Raw genomic sequence first — 13,447 nt, forward strand, 5'->3', positions numbered from 1 at the left:
GCTAACCCGAGCGCGCCCGAACGTCATCATCCCACTGTCGGATTCTCGCGAGATTCGGATTCTATATAAGCAGCCGCGCGTCGCCGCCATTTTCACTCGTGCATTGGAGATGATACTATTTTTTTGAAGTGCCATCCTGCCTGACACTGCAGTGCCACTCCTAGATGGGCCAGGTGTTTGTGTCGGCCACTTGTGTCGCTTAGCTTAGCCATCCAGCGACCTTGGTGCGCCTCTTTTTTTCTTTGCATCATGTGCTGTTTGGGGACTATTTTTTTGAAGTGCCATCCTGCCTGACACTGCAGTGCCACTCCTAGATGGGCCAGGTGTTTGTGTCGGCCACTTGTGTTGCTTAGCTTAGCCATCCAGCGACCTTGGTGCGCCTCTTTTTTTCTTTGCATCATGTGCTGTTTGGGGACTATTTTTTTGAAGTGCCATCCTGCCTGACACTGCAGTGCCACTCCTAGATGGGCCAGGTGTTTGTGTCGGCCACTTGTGTCGCTTAGCTTAGTCACACAGCGACCTTGGTGCGCCTCTTTTTTTCTTTGCATCATGTGCTGTTTGGGGACTATTTTTTTGAAGTGCCATCCTGCCTGACACTGCAGTGCCACTCCTAGATGGGCCAGGTGTTTGTGTCGGCCACTTGTGTCGCTTAGCTTAGTCACACAGCGACCTCGGTGCGCCTCTTTTATTCTTTGCATCATGTGCTGTTTGGGGACTATTTTTTTGAAGTGCCATCCTGCCTGACACTGCAGTGCCACTCCTAGATGGGCCAGGTGTTTGTGTCTGCCACTTGTGTCGCTTAGCTTAGTCACACAGCGACCTTGGTGCGCCTCTTTTTTTCTTTGCATCATGTGCTGTTTGGGGACTATTTTTTTGAAGTGCCATCCTGCCTGACACTGCAGTGCCACTCCTAGATGGGCCAGGTGTTTGTGTCGGCCACTTGTGTCGCTTAGCTTAGCCATCCAGCGACCTTGGTGCGCCTCTTTTTTTCTTTGCATCATGTGCTGTTTGGGGACTATTTTTTTGAAGTGCCATCCTGCCTGACACTGCAGTGCCACTCCTAGATGGGCCAGGTGTTTGTGTCGGCCACTTGTGTCGCTTAGCTTAGTCACACAGCGACCTTGGTGCGCCACTATTTTTCTTTGCATCATGTGCTGTTTGGGGACAATTTTTTTGAAGTGCCATCCTGCCTGACACTGCAGTGCCACTCCTAGATGGGCCAGGTGTTTGTGTCGGCCACTTGTGTCGCTTAGCTTAGCCATCCAGCGACCTCGGTGCAAATTGTAGGACTAAAAATAATATTGTGAGGTGTTCAGAATAGACTGGAAATGAGTGGAAATTAATTATGGTAATTGAGGTTAATACTATGGGATCAAAATGACCCCCAAATTCTATGATTTAAGCTGTTTTTTAGGGTTTTTTGAAAAAAACACCCGAATCCAAAACACACCCGAATCCGACAAAAAAATTTCGGTGAGGTTTTGCCAAAACGCGTCCAAATCCAAAACACGGCCGCGGAACCGAATCCAAAACCAAAACACAAAACCCGAAAAATGTCCGGTGCACATCACTAGTCATAACGTCTGACATCACACCACTGGAAGTAAGTATTCCAGATCCGATATAATATTCTAGCAAAAGCCGGCATTTTTGCTTTCAGCATGGTCTGTATGACCGGACCAGAAAAGTCGTTAGCCCTGGACAGGGATGACTCAAGAGCCATGCCGTCAAAGACAGGCATGCTAAAGGGCTAATTCAGGTTGGATCGCAAATAGCAATCCGACCGGAATTTTTACGATCGCCCCGCAGACATATACGCAGGGCACCTCCTGCGAATGCGCCCGCATTAACTGCAGGCACCCCGCAGAGAATGCGGGCGGCAATGGTCTGTATCCTAGGTGGAGACGGAGCATTGAGGGGGAGGCAACGGAGAAATGGGGGGTGGTGCCAGTCAAACAGTGGGCGTGATGGAGGCATAATCAGGTTGGCTGCGTGATATCAGAAAAATAGCGGTGGGCCTCCTGCGACCGCAATTTCAACATTGATCAGTAGGACTCTTTCTGCTAGAGTCCAATGTCCCTGGAATGAGTACTGATTTACTGCAGCACCTCAACCTTAAAGAACTTCATCAGTGGTAAGGAGTATCCAATCCGAGATCCAGAACAGTCTCCCCTTGTCCAGGTGAGACGTTTGTTTGCATCCACCAGGTTAGGGACTGGAGAACCTCTGGCGAGAGCACCGTCTTCTAGGATCTGATCAGATGGACTAGGCCGTTCCATCTGGATAGATTCAGATGTTGTAGAGGCCTCAAGTGGAGCTGTGCATATTCCACCATGTTGAATGTCGACCCCATCAATCCCAATACCTGCACTTGGTGACTGTGTAGTAACCTGCACACCCTTTGTTGCAGTGCTAGGATTTTTTCTACAGGTACTGTAGAAAGATTCTCTATACCCAGAGCCGGCGCCACCACTAGGCAGCTTTAGGCAGCGCCCACTGGAGGGCGGTAGCTCATGCTGCTGAAGAAGGCTTCCCTGCTGAGGCGGAACTCACGGTGACAGTGCAGTCGGCTGCCATCGGCCTCCTCCTCTGACGGGGGGCACCTCTCCTCCACTGTCTCTGGCTCCCAGTGCCCACAGTTGATGGCGTAAAATGAGTCAGGCTCACTTATTATACTATGCTCCCCCCCCACCCATCTGAAAGACAACTAATGATACCAGAGATGAGCAGGACTGCTTGATTTAAGAGGCTCGTCTGCCAGTTCAGTATGCAGTGATCAGCTGCAGGATCGGGGCACAGCACAGAGCACTCAGTAATCTGCAGTGCACTACTGGGTACTAAATTCCAGGACACTCTGCAGAGGGGTCAGAGGAGCATGTGCTGGGCTCTGATTGGAGGAAACCAATCATATGCTGCTCTGACCGTGTAGATGATGATCAGCAGCAGAAGCAGGCAACCACATGGGAGTCCCGAGTCCTCACTTCCCAGCCAGGCACACAGACAACTTCCAGTGCAGTTTCTACCACACCAGTGACCAGCACCCTGCAGGCAGAGGCACCCACCCACATTGTGAGCAGTTTGTGTGAGGTGGAGCTGATGAGCAGCTACAAGCCAGAGCCGGGAGTTCCTCAGCCTGCTCTTCCCTCATCAGTTCCCCTGCCTATGCCAGGCATGAAGATTCACCTGCCAACAGCTCACACAGTTTGGTGGGGGTAGAAAGGCATGTAGCTTATAAAGAGCAGGGGAGAAGCAGGTAAAAAAGGTGCAATGAATGAGCTGCAGCCAGAGACAGATAACCTGCTACACCTAGATGATGTAACCGTCTGTCTCATTAAGCATGTAGTAAAGCCAGTATTGGCAAGCAGGGCTTTTACTGCCATTACTTGCATGTGTAGCCCAGGCTGTGAAGTCCTGCACAGGAGCATTACAGGTTCTGTCTAAATATAGTGTGGGCTAAAGAACCTTGCCTTAATCTAACCATCCCCCCGGGTCCTAAACCTAACCACCCCACCCACAGCCTTACCTTAACCTCTCCTCTAACCACCAAACCCTAACCTCTTCTCCTGCAGTCTTATCCTAACCTCCCCCGAACCCTAGCCTCCCCTCCCACAGCCTTATCCTAACCTCCCTCTAATCCTAACCTCCCCTCCCACAGGCTTACCATAACCTCCCCCCTAACTCTAATCTCCCCTCCCACAGCCTTATCCTAACCTCCCCTCCCGCAGCCTTGCCCTAACCTCCCCCCTAACCTCCCCTCCCGCAGCCTCCTAATCCTACCCTGCGGCGCTGGTGTCATCAATTCAGATATGAAGGGTGATGAGGTCAATCTTCATTCTTCAATTCAGCTGGAAGCCCAGCATGGCATGCTGGGAGGAGGGACAGGACGGAGTTCAGCTGCCTGACTGTGAGTGGACAGACGCACTATGGATGCAGCAGAGAGGACTGAGGAGCCTAGCCACCAGAGCCAGCCAGCCTAATTATTTATATTGCCTTAAGTGCTGTCCTACCGATCTATCTATCTATCTATCTATCTATCTATCTATCTATCTATCTATCTATCTATCTAGTTCTATATTTATCTGTGGGGTGGGGTTGGTGGCACCAACATTTATCTTGCCTCCGGGTGACTGGGACGAACTTACGCCACTGCTTCCCTGACCCTTGCTCAGCTGAGCTCCTCCTCTTCCTTAAGGGGAATATGTCCAGTGTTACCGAAGAGGCGGAGAGAAGAACTGTAACAATAGCCGGCAGCACGCTGCTTACTCTATGTGCAAAGAGTATTAGAGGCGCTACCGATGGGTTACACTCACACTGTCAACGCTAGCGGCGGAGAACAGTTGGGCGGCCGCGGCATTCCTGCAGCGCTGACAGTGTGAGTGTAACCCACCGGCAGCGCCTCTAATACTCTATGCACATAGAGTAAGCAGCGTGCTGCCGGCTATTGTTACAGTTCTTCTGCTCCTCTCCGCGCTGACATATTCCCGCCTCGCACCACAAGAACAGACTCTGCATACGGGAGTCCTGCAGGGATGATTAGGTTGTGCTTTGTGAGGGAATGGGACTACACTGCAGAGCAGACTGCGGGCAGCTCTCCTGCTGCTGTTCCCTGTCTGAGTGGATCACAGTCCCCTTCTTCTGCAGCCTGCAATATAGTCGCCTTGGATTGGTCCCTATTATACATCTCTTCTTCACTGGGACTCCTTCTCCTGCAGCCATAAAGGCACCCTTATATTGCAAGCTCAGTACTTCATTCCTCTACTGTAGAAGAATTTGGATTTGATTCTGTGATTTGGGGGTATGGTGGGCAATCCCGGGATCGGGATCGGCTGTATCCCGGGATTTAGGCCCAAAAATGGCCTGGATTCAATCCCGGGATTGGAAGCTCCAATCCCGGGGATTGAGGGATCAGCGTTGAGCGTCCACAGGACGCTCAAACGCTGCCCGGCTTTCTCCTTCCGGGTCCCCAGCGCAGCGTGAGAGGTCACGCTGCGCTGTCAGCTGCTGGTGGGAGCCGCCAGCAGCATTCACAGGATGTTCCCCTCCCGCCCGCCCCCGGTATATGGTGAGTTATATGTCCGGGGCGGGCGGGGCGGGGTGGGGCAAGGGGACGGCCACCTAGGTAAAAGCCAATCCCGGGAATCCCGGGATTGGCCATTTTCCAATCCCGATGCCCGGGATTGAAAAAATGGCCCGGAATTGGCTTCCCTATTTGGGGGGGGGGGGGGGGGGTGTATATATATATATATATATATATATATATATTCAGTTAATATCCGGCACTCAATTACATAGCATAAACACATGCCCCGTTGCGCTCCGCTGTATATTGCATGGCAGTGAATGTATAAAGATTCAGTTCGGCTGCACTCAGGGGTAACCTATCCTATGTCCAGACACATTACAGCCTGTCTGGGGTCCCCGCAAAATGTCACACATAGTGCCTGGGTGGGTTTTTTGGGTTTTTCGGGGGGGGGGGGGGGGGGAGGGGGGGTGCTTGGAGCAGGCACATGTTTTGCCTAGGGTGCCGAGAAACCTTGCACCGGCCCTGTCTATACCTGAGAATCCAGCAGAGCCCCCAGATGTACTATTCTCTGGCAAGGGGTAGCGCAGATTTTTCCAATTGATCAACCAGCCGTGCCTCTGTAGGCAGGCAATGGTTATCTGAATATGGCAGTGTAGAACCTCTGGAGAGTATGCTAGTATCAGCAGATGATCCAGATAAGGGAGAAGTCTGATTCCCTGTCAACAAAGCTGATCCGCCATTACTGCCATAACTTTGGTAAACATCCTTAGTGCTGTAGACAGACCAAAGGATGGAGTCTGAAACTGATAATGTTGCTGATGAAGAGCAACCTGAAGCTACCACTGGGGAGAGGATGCTATAGGTAAATGTAGGCAAGTGCAAGTAAAAAGGAAACTCACCCTAGGATGATTACCTCCTGGCACTAGATGCGGAGATTCAACACAGCAGCTAAACAAATAGAGGTTGGTCAGACCTCAATAAAAAGATACACAAGAAAGAGTACATAAAGCGCTAAATGGTCACATATGAAATGAGTAGATCTCTGCAATCTACATATGAAATGGTTGAAGAATTTTAATACCCAAAAACAAATGGATTAAAAACACAATAGATTACACATTTAAGATGTAACTATAGTTAATAGAATTGCTGCTTGCGGTCCTGCTCCCAAATGGATAGGTTAATCGGAATCAGACAAAGTTCAAATGACCTGTTCCTTTTAAATAGTCCCTTTTGATCCCATAAGGAACTAGATAGAAATTAGCAACCGTGAATAATTACCACTGATGCATTCAAGGTGTTTTAAGCGGTTCAGCGTCGGGCAGAATGGCAGTCCCTTGATGTAGATTGTGGAAAAGTTGCCACGGTTTCCTGGGAATTCCTCCAGCATGGTCCAAGGGATGATGAAAATATGGGGACTTGGTCCAGGTCTTTGTTTTTTCTAATTGTAAATCCAGGGGAGCAGAAGCATAAAGGATGAATCAGCAGCCTCCACCAACGCGTTTCGTTGCGTTCACGCAAAAAGTGATGATGATTCCTCCATCATCCCTTGAACCGTGCTGGAGGAATTCCCAGGAAACCGTGGCAACTTTTCCACAATCTACATCAAGGGACTGCCATTCTGCCCGATGCTGAACCGCTTAAAACACCTTGAATGCATCAGTGGTAATTATTCACGGTTGCTTATTTCTATCTAGGTCCTTATGGGATCAAAAGGGACTATTTAAAAGGAACAGGTCATTTGAACTTTGTCTGATTACGATTAACCTATCCATTTGGGAGCAGGACCGCAAGCAGCAATTCTATTAACTATAGTTACATCTTAAATGTGTAATCTATTGTGTTTTTAATTCATTTGTTTTTGGGTATTAAAATTCTTCAACCATTTGATATGTGGATTGCAGAGATCTACTCATTTCATATGTGACCATTTAGCGCTTTATGTTCTCTTTCAAATGTAGACAAGCGTCCTGAATGTCCAAAGACCCCATGAAATCTCCCAGTTGCATGGCCAGGACAATAGAGAGGAGAGTTTCCATACAGAACTTGGTATTCTGAAGTACTTGTACAGGGATTTTAGGTTCAGGATAGGCCTGTAAGCCCCATTTGGTGTTTGTACTAAGAACAGGGTTGAATTAAAACACGCTCTTGTTTGTGCTGCAGGAGCAGGAACTATCACTCCTGCTTGCAGGAACAACTGTACTGCCTCCCGCAGAGCCAGGGCTTTGTTTGGGTCTGATGGTTTGTCCGTTATAAAGAACTGTCTTGGGGGACCTTTAGAAACAAAATGGCGACCCCTTGGGAGACCACTTCCTGTACCCAGGCGTCTGTGGTAGACAGACGCCAGGTCTGTGCATACTGAAGAAGTTGGCCTCTCAACCTGAGGACCCCCAGGGGGAGGCCCGTCTCAGCAGGCTGAGGACTTATCTTCAGATTTGCCAGGTAGATGTCTGGCTACCCAAGCCTGCTTAGACTTGGATTTGACGGTCTTGGGAGAGGCTGACTGTTTTGCAAAAAACTGACCTTTGGTCTTGCCCTGAGTGCAAAAAGACTGAAAGGATGAGGACCCATTTATATCCGAAGGAAGGCTTCCAACCAACACATCCACCCAGCTTTGCCTGGCTTTAGCCTCTCAGGCAGTAGCTATTGCAGAGCGCGCAATGGCCCCTGCCACTAAATATGCAGACTTAAGACAGGCTTCAATTTTTCGATATGCTCCTTCAGAGAGGATGCTGTAGGAATAGGTAGTGTAGCGCTCTTAACCAATCTAGCCATATTGGGTTTTCCCATTTAGTATGAAGGGATAGGATAGTTAGAAGCCAGATGCTTAGAAGCGTTGAACTTCTTTCCTGGCATGCTCCAGTCTTCCCCCATCAATTCAGCAATCTGGACTGAATGAGGAAATTCCTCTTTGACCACTTTCTTTATTAAAAAGTGGTGGCTTTGGTCTAGTAGTGGGTTCACTATCCTCTATTTTGAGGGTAGATCTAACCGCCCTTGCTAATGCAGGTACGGCAACTGAGGATTGATGTTCCTCTTCGCCCGAGGGAGACTCAGTGAGAGAGATGCTTACCTACTCCTCTGCATCACTATATGACTCCTCAGAGTCAGGCACCTGCATGGATTGTGATGGAGGCACAGCACATCTGATGGCTTTTATCGTAGTGGGCCCCCGGGCCCTGTAACATCTGCTGGATAGCAGTAGATGAAGCAGCTAGGCTTTGTGCTGAAGTGTTTATCGCATCCACCCATGTGATAAGCATGGCTATGACCTATCTGTGGTGAACCTGCAGTGGTTGACGCCACTGGTGCTGCAAGGTGGTCTGCAATCTTAGTCAACATTAGTGAAAAAGTAGCCCAGGGAGGCCCCTGAGTCACTGCTGGAGGGGTAGACTGATGAGATGGGATGTAGCAAGCTGCATACAGTCCATATAAAAACTGCTCCAAACCCTTAAATATTTTTTTTTGGTAACCCAGATCACATTCCCCATACTCATAATATGAAATGAGATATAGCCGTATTTACTAAAAAAAAAAAAAATACTGTGAAAAAAATAGTCAATGAGCACTGTCAAAATTACGCCAGTTTCAGCTGGCATTATCACAGGTCTCACAACGATATGCAGGCTTCAGCACAGCTTTCACTGCCCCCTGGCAGAGATAGCTGCGCAGGGACCCAAGCAGTGTGACCAACTATGTGTGTCTACATAGACCACAGACTGATTACTGAAGTGCAGGATGCCTCCTGTCCCAAGCTCCAGCTCTCCACTTCCCAGCTAATACTCCCCGCTGCGGGCTCCTGTCACCCGCAGCCCGGCTCCACCTACCAGCGGCCCGAATCACCCCTCCCGCCACCTCTGCTCTACCCCCTGCTGCTGCCCTAGCCCCCCTCCACCCAGTTTTTCCATGAGTTTATAAAACAAAGCTTACAATCACCGGAGGGGGCTGAGTGGTGGTCTCCTCTCCGGCCCGGTGGATCAGTTGATGTGTGTAGAGTCAGCAGGGATGCAGTAAAGTGCCTGCTGGCACTTTCACTGCATTCCGACTTACTGCATACAGCTGATCAGCCGGCCAGAGAGGAGACCATTGCTCATCCCCTCTCCGGTGCACATAAGATATATTCTATTTATTTCTTACACATACGGGGGCAGGGGGCTAGGGCAGCAACGGGCCTTAAGGCAGGAGCAGTGGGGGTGGGTGAGGAGGTAACCAAAACAGGAGCAAGGCAGCCAGCAGCAGCAGCGGGGGCGGCATATGTGCAGACACGTATCCCTGTATTTTTATTTTTTTTACGAAAAATACAGTGATATGTGTGTGAAGCTGATTCACAGGGACAGAGCTTTCTCACAAGCTCTGTAACTGCATGCGATAATTGAAACATTCATTCGATCATTCAATGTATTCAGTTATCGCTTTGAGAGTTTGGGCGAATTTATCACACTCCAACCACCTCTGCCCCTAAGTCTGATTACTATTATACTCTCCTAATGCCCTGCTCACTGTGCCGTTGGGCTGCTGCCCTGTATCCTCCTCTCCAACGCTACCTGCCGTGTACCACCCCTTCCCTCCAGTCCCTATCCCCCCACCCGTGTGACTGTATAGTGGGGCCTGCCTATTTTGTACATCCCGGGTCCCTCAATTTGTGATAGCAACCCTGGTTGTAGAATATTGGACTGCATGAGTTATCCTGCACTGTGAGAGGCAGTATTTTATAGACGTGAGTAGCTCCTGGTGTCAGTTAGTGAGGAGCCCCTGCGTTTAGCTACATACAAAGAAGTTCAGAAAAAGGACTGACCAAATCCTATTTAATTCAACTAAAAATCCTATTATAGAGCATCCTTTAGCAATGCCTTAAAATACAAATTGTCTAAAACAAAAGTTTAAGCTAAAAATGGTAATAAAAAATTCCTACCTAAATTTCACCTGGTTTTAATCAGCCAAAGAAACCTGTGTAATCCATGAGGTTTTCGGGATCGTAAGGTAAGCCTAACAGCTTGTAGATATACTGAGAATACAAGATGTAGTCAATATACCGGCTGTCGGGATCCCGGCATTCAGGATCCAAATGCCGGAATTCCGACAGCCAGTAAAATGCCAGTGGTCGGAATACCGATCACTCCCCTGTATTCCCACTCGAGTTGTTAGTCCCACGCCACCACCTGAAGCGTGGCCTGAAGCGTGGCGAGCGCAGAGGTGACTCGCTGCGCTCTCTGCCCGTATTCTGGTTGGCAGGATGCTGCTGTCGGGACCCTGACAGCCGGCATCACGTCAGCTGGGATCTCATACTGAATCCGAGAATACATTAGGGTTGCCACCTCATCCCTTTAATTCTGGGCACATATTAATAACACAGGTTCTGTGGCTGGCTGACTTCAAGACTCCATTTCACCTGGTTTTAATCAGCCACAGAACCTGTGTAATTAATACTGTATGTGTCCAGAATTAAAGGGATGAGGTGGCCACCCTAGAATACATGCTTGTAATGATAGGATCCTTAGTATTACACTTAGGGCCTAATTCGTTTTTTTGCACTGCTGCGAGGAGATAGTCGCCGCCCATAGAGGAGTGTATTTTTGCTTTGCAAGTGTGCGAACGCATGTGCAGCTGAGCGGTACAAAAAAGTTTTGTGCAGATTCTGAGTTGCCCAGAACTTACTTAGCCGCTGCGGAATTGACATCAGACCCCCACCCTGCAAACGCTTGGACACGCCTGCGTTTTTCCAACCACTCCCAGAAAACAGTCAGTTGCCACCCACAAACGCCTTCTTCCTGTCAATCTCCTTGCGATCGGCTGTGCGAATGGATTCTTCGTACAATCCATAGCCCAGCAACGAACCGCTTTGTACCTGTACGACGCACCTGCGCATTGCGGTGCATACGCATGCGCAGTTCTGACCTGATCGCAGCGCAGCAAAAAATCCTAGTGTGCGATCAGGTCTCAATGACCCCCTTAGTACAGAAGGCTACTAAAGACAAAATAAAGCGTGAAAAAGCTGTACAACTGAGTTGTGTTATTATGACATAGGCTGCCGTTTGTACCAAGCACACACTACATTTGTTGACATGAAGATATAATTTCAGAAATACTAAGCTTTTATTCCTCTGCAATATCTACAGAACAGTTCAGAGGTAAGGGATTAAACAGGTTTTCAGAAAACGCGTCTACGAAATTGTGGTAAACCAAGGATACAGCCTTGAGACACAACATTTTAATCAGTAAAAATGGTCAGTGTATTCAAGGTTATCTGACCCTTATTTATTTATAGCATCAGCATTTTGTAATCAGTAACCGCTTCAATGCGGATATGTGTGGTAGAGCTGGCTCTGTACATACTCAAACATAAACACACATTAGTGATTACTGCCATACATTACATCAGGTACTGTTTAAATGTAAAGACAGAGGTCTTGGGGGGTCATTCCGAGTTGATCGTTCGCTAGCTACTTTTAGCAGCCATGCAAACGCATAGTCGCCGCCCACGGGGAAATGTGTTTTCACTTTGCAAGTGTGCAAACGCGTGTGCAGCCGAGCGAGACAAAAACGTTTTTTGCAGTTTCTGAGTAACTCTGGACTTACCCAGCCCTTGCAATCACTTCAGCCTGTCCGGTCCCAGTATTGACATCAGACACCCGCCCTGCAAACGCCTGGACACGCCTGCGTTTTTCCAAACACTCCCTGAAAACGGTCAGTTGACACCCATAATCGCCCCCTTCCTGTCAATCTCCTTGCGATCGGCTGTGCGAATGGATTCTTCGTTAAATCCATCGCCCAGCAATGATCCGCTTTGTACCCGTAAGAAGGTGCATACGCATGCGCAGCAGTAACCTGTTTGCTGCACTGCGAAAAACGTCAGTGAGCGATCAACTCGGAATGATCCCCTTGATTCTTAGCTGGGAATAAAGCTAGAAAGAGCAAGTTATTGTGCCCCTGGACAAACCATGTTGCAATGCATGGGGTACAAATACATAAAACAAAACTGTATGTATGGTAAATACTGGCTGCTTTTGCAAGTAGCCCACAAAGGCTGGACAGCTTTATTTTTACACTGCAGTTTAGAGTTTAGTTTGGACACACACCACCCATATCTAACGCTCTGCACATATTACATCTGCCATACCTGCAGTGCAGCATGGTTTTACCCAGGTGCACAGTTACTTGCTCTTTCTTGATTTATTCCCAACTCAGAATCAGGCCTAGGATCCATAGATGGAAATAAAATAGTGGTTCTCAAACTTCGGGTGTGTACACACGGTGAGATAAATCTGTGAGATTTTGACTATATAGTCAAAATCTTATGAAAAGTTAGTGCATATCTCAAGGTGTTAGGCAGCTTGCGATACAGATTCGATCCCAATGCGCGCTCCCGTGGGGTCGGTATCGTAAGGCTTGATAGACTGTGCAGGCAAGTCAATGTTGACTATCTAGTGTACAATCTAGTACAAAGTATAGTCACAATTGGCACTTAGTCAAAATCGTACATAGACAAAATCTCAAACACAGATAGTCAAAATCTGTACAATCTGTGCTATCTGGGCTCTAGGGGAGTTCAAGGGGAATCGCATAGTCAAAATCGAGCATAGCAGGGATCTCACCGTGTGTACACACCCTTAGTCTTCAGGACACCACACAGTTCACATTTTCCAGATCACCAAGTGGGTGCACGGGTGTACTCATTACTCAGTTATACATTTTGAATGATCCAGAGGTGGATTTGAACATTTCACTTGCAATTCTGTAAAGAGACCAGGAAAACATTAACTGTTTGGGGTCCTGAGGACCGAGTTTGAGAACCTGTGGAATAAAATATAGTATATAGGTTCTCAAACGCGGTCCTCAAGGCACCCCAATGGTCCAGGTTTTAAGTTTATTATTTTATTTTTTTTAAAGAAATTTGCAAAAATCTCAAAAATACTTTTTTCACGTTCTCATTATGGGGTATTGGCCCTCATTCCGAGTTGGTCGCTAAGTTTTTCGTTCGCACAACCTATTCGTAAATTTGCGTTAATGTAGTAAATTTGCGAACATCCGCCCCCAACGTATTGTTGCTCATTCGTACGCAGTATTACACAAAGTGGGCGTACGCCAAATGACATCGCAGCAATGCGAAAACATCGCAGCAATGCGAAACCATCGCATTAACACATACTTCATCGTCAAAATACTAAGTTGTAGTAGATTTACACATTTTACATTAAAAGTGCTCACTTTAAAGGAAAAACGCACCACAATGGTTTTTTTCAACTATTAAGTGGAAGAACACCTTACAATTGAAAGTCCACAAGCCCTCCTCAATTACGAATTCAATTAGTGAAATGAATTGGAATGTTCATGATCAATTAAGTCTTTTTAAAATACCTGAAGAACACTTTGTAGCCATAATTGTACCTCATCTATTTGTTTTTTTTTACTAGAAATATAGATGTT

The sequence above is a fragment of the Pseudophryne corroboree genome, chromosome 4 (assembly GCF_028390025.1).
Source record: "Pseudophryne corroboree isolate aPseCor3 chromosome 4, aPseCor3.hap2, whole genome shotgun sequence".
Taxonomy (NCBI): domain Eukaryota; kingdom Metazoa; phylum Chordata; class Amphibia; order Anura; family Myobatrachidae; genus Pseudophryne; species Pseudophryne corroboree.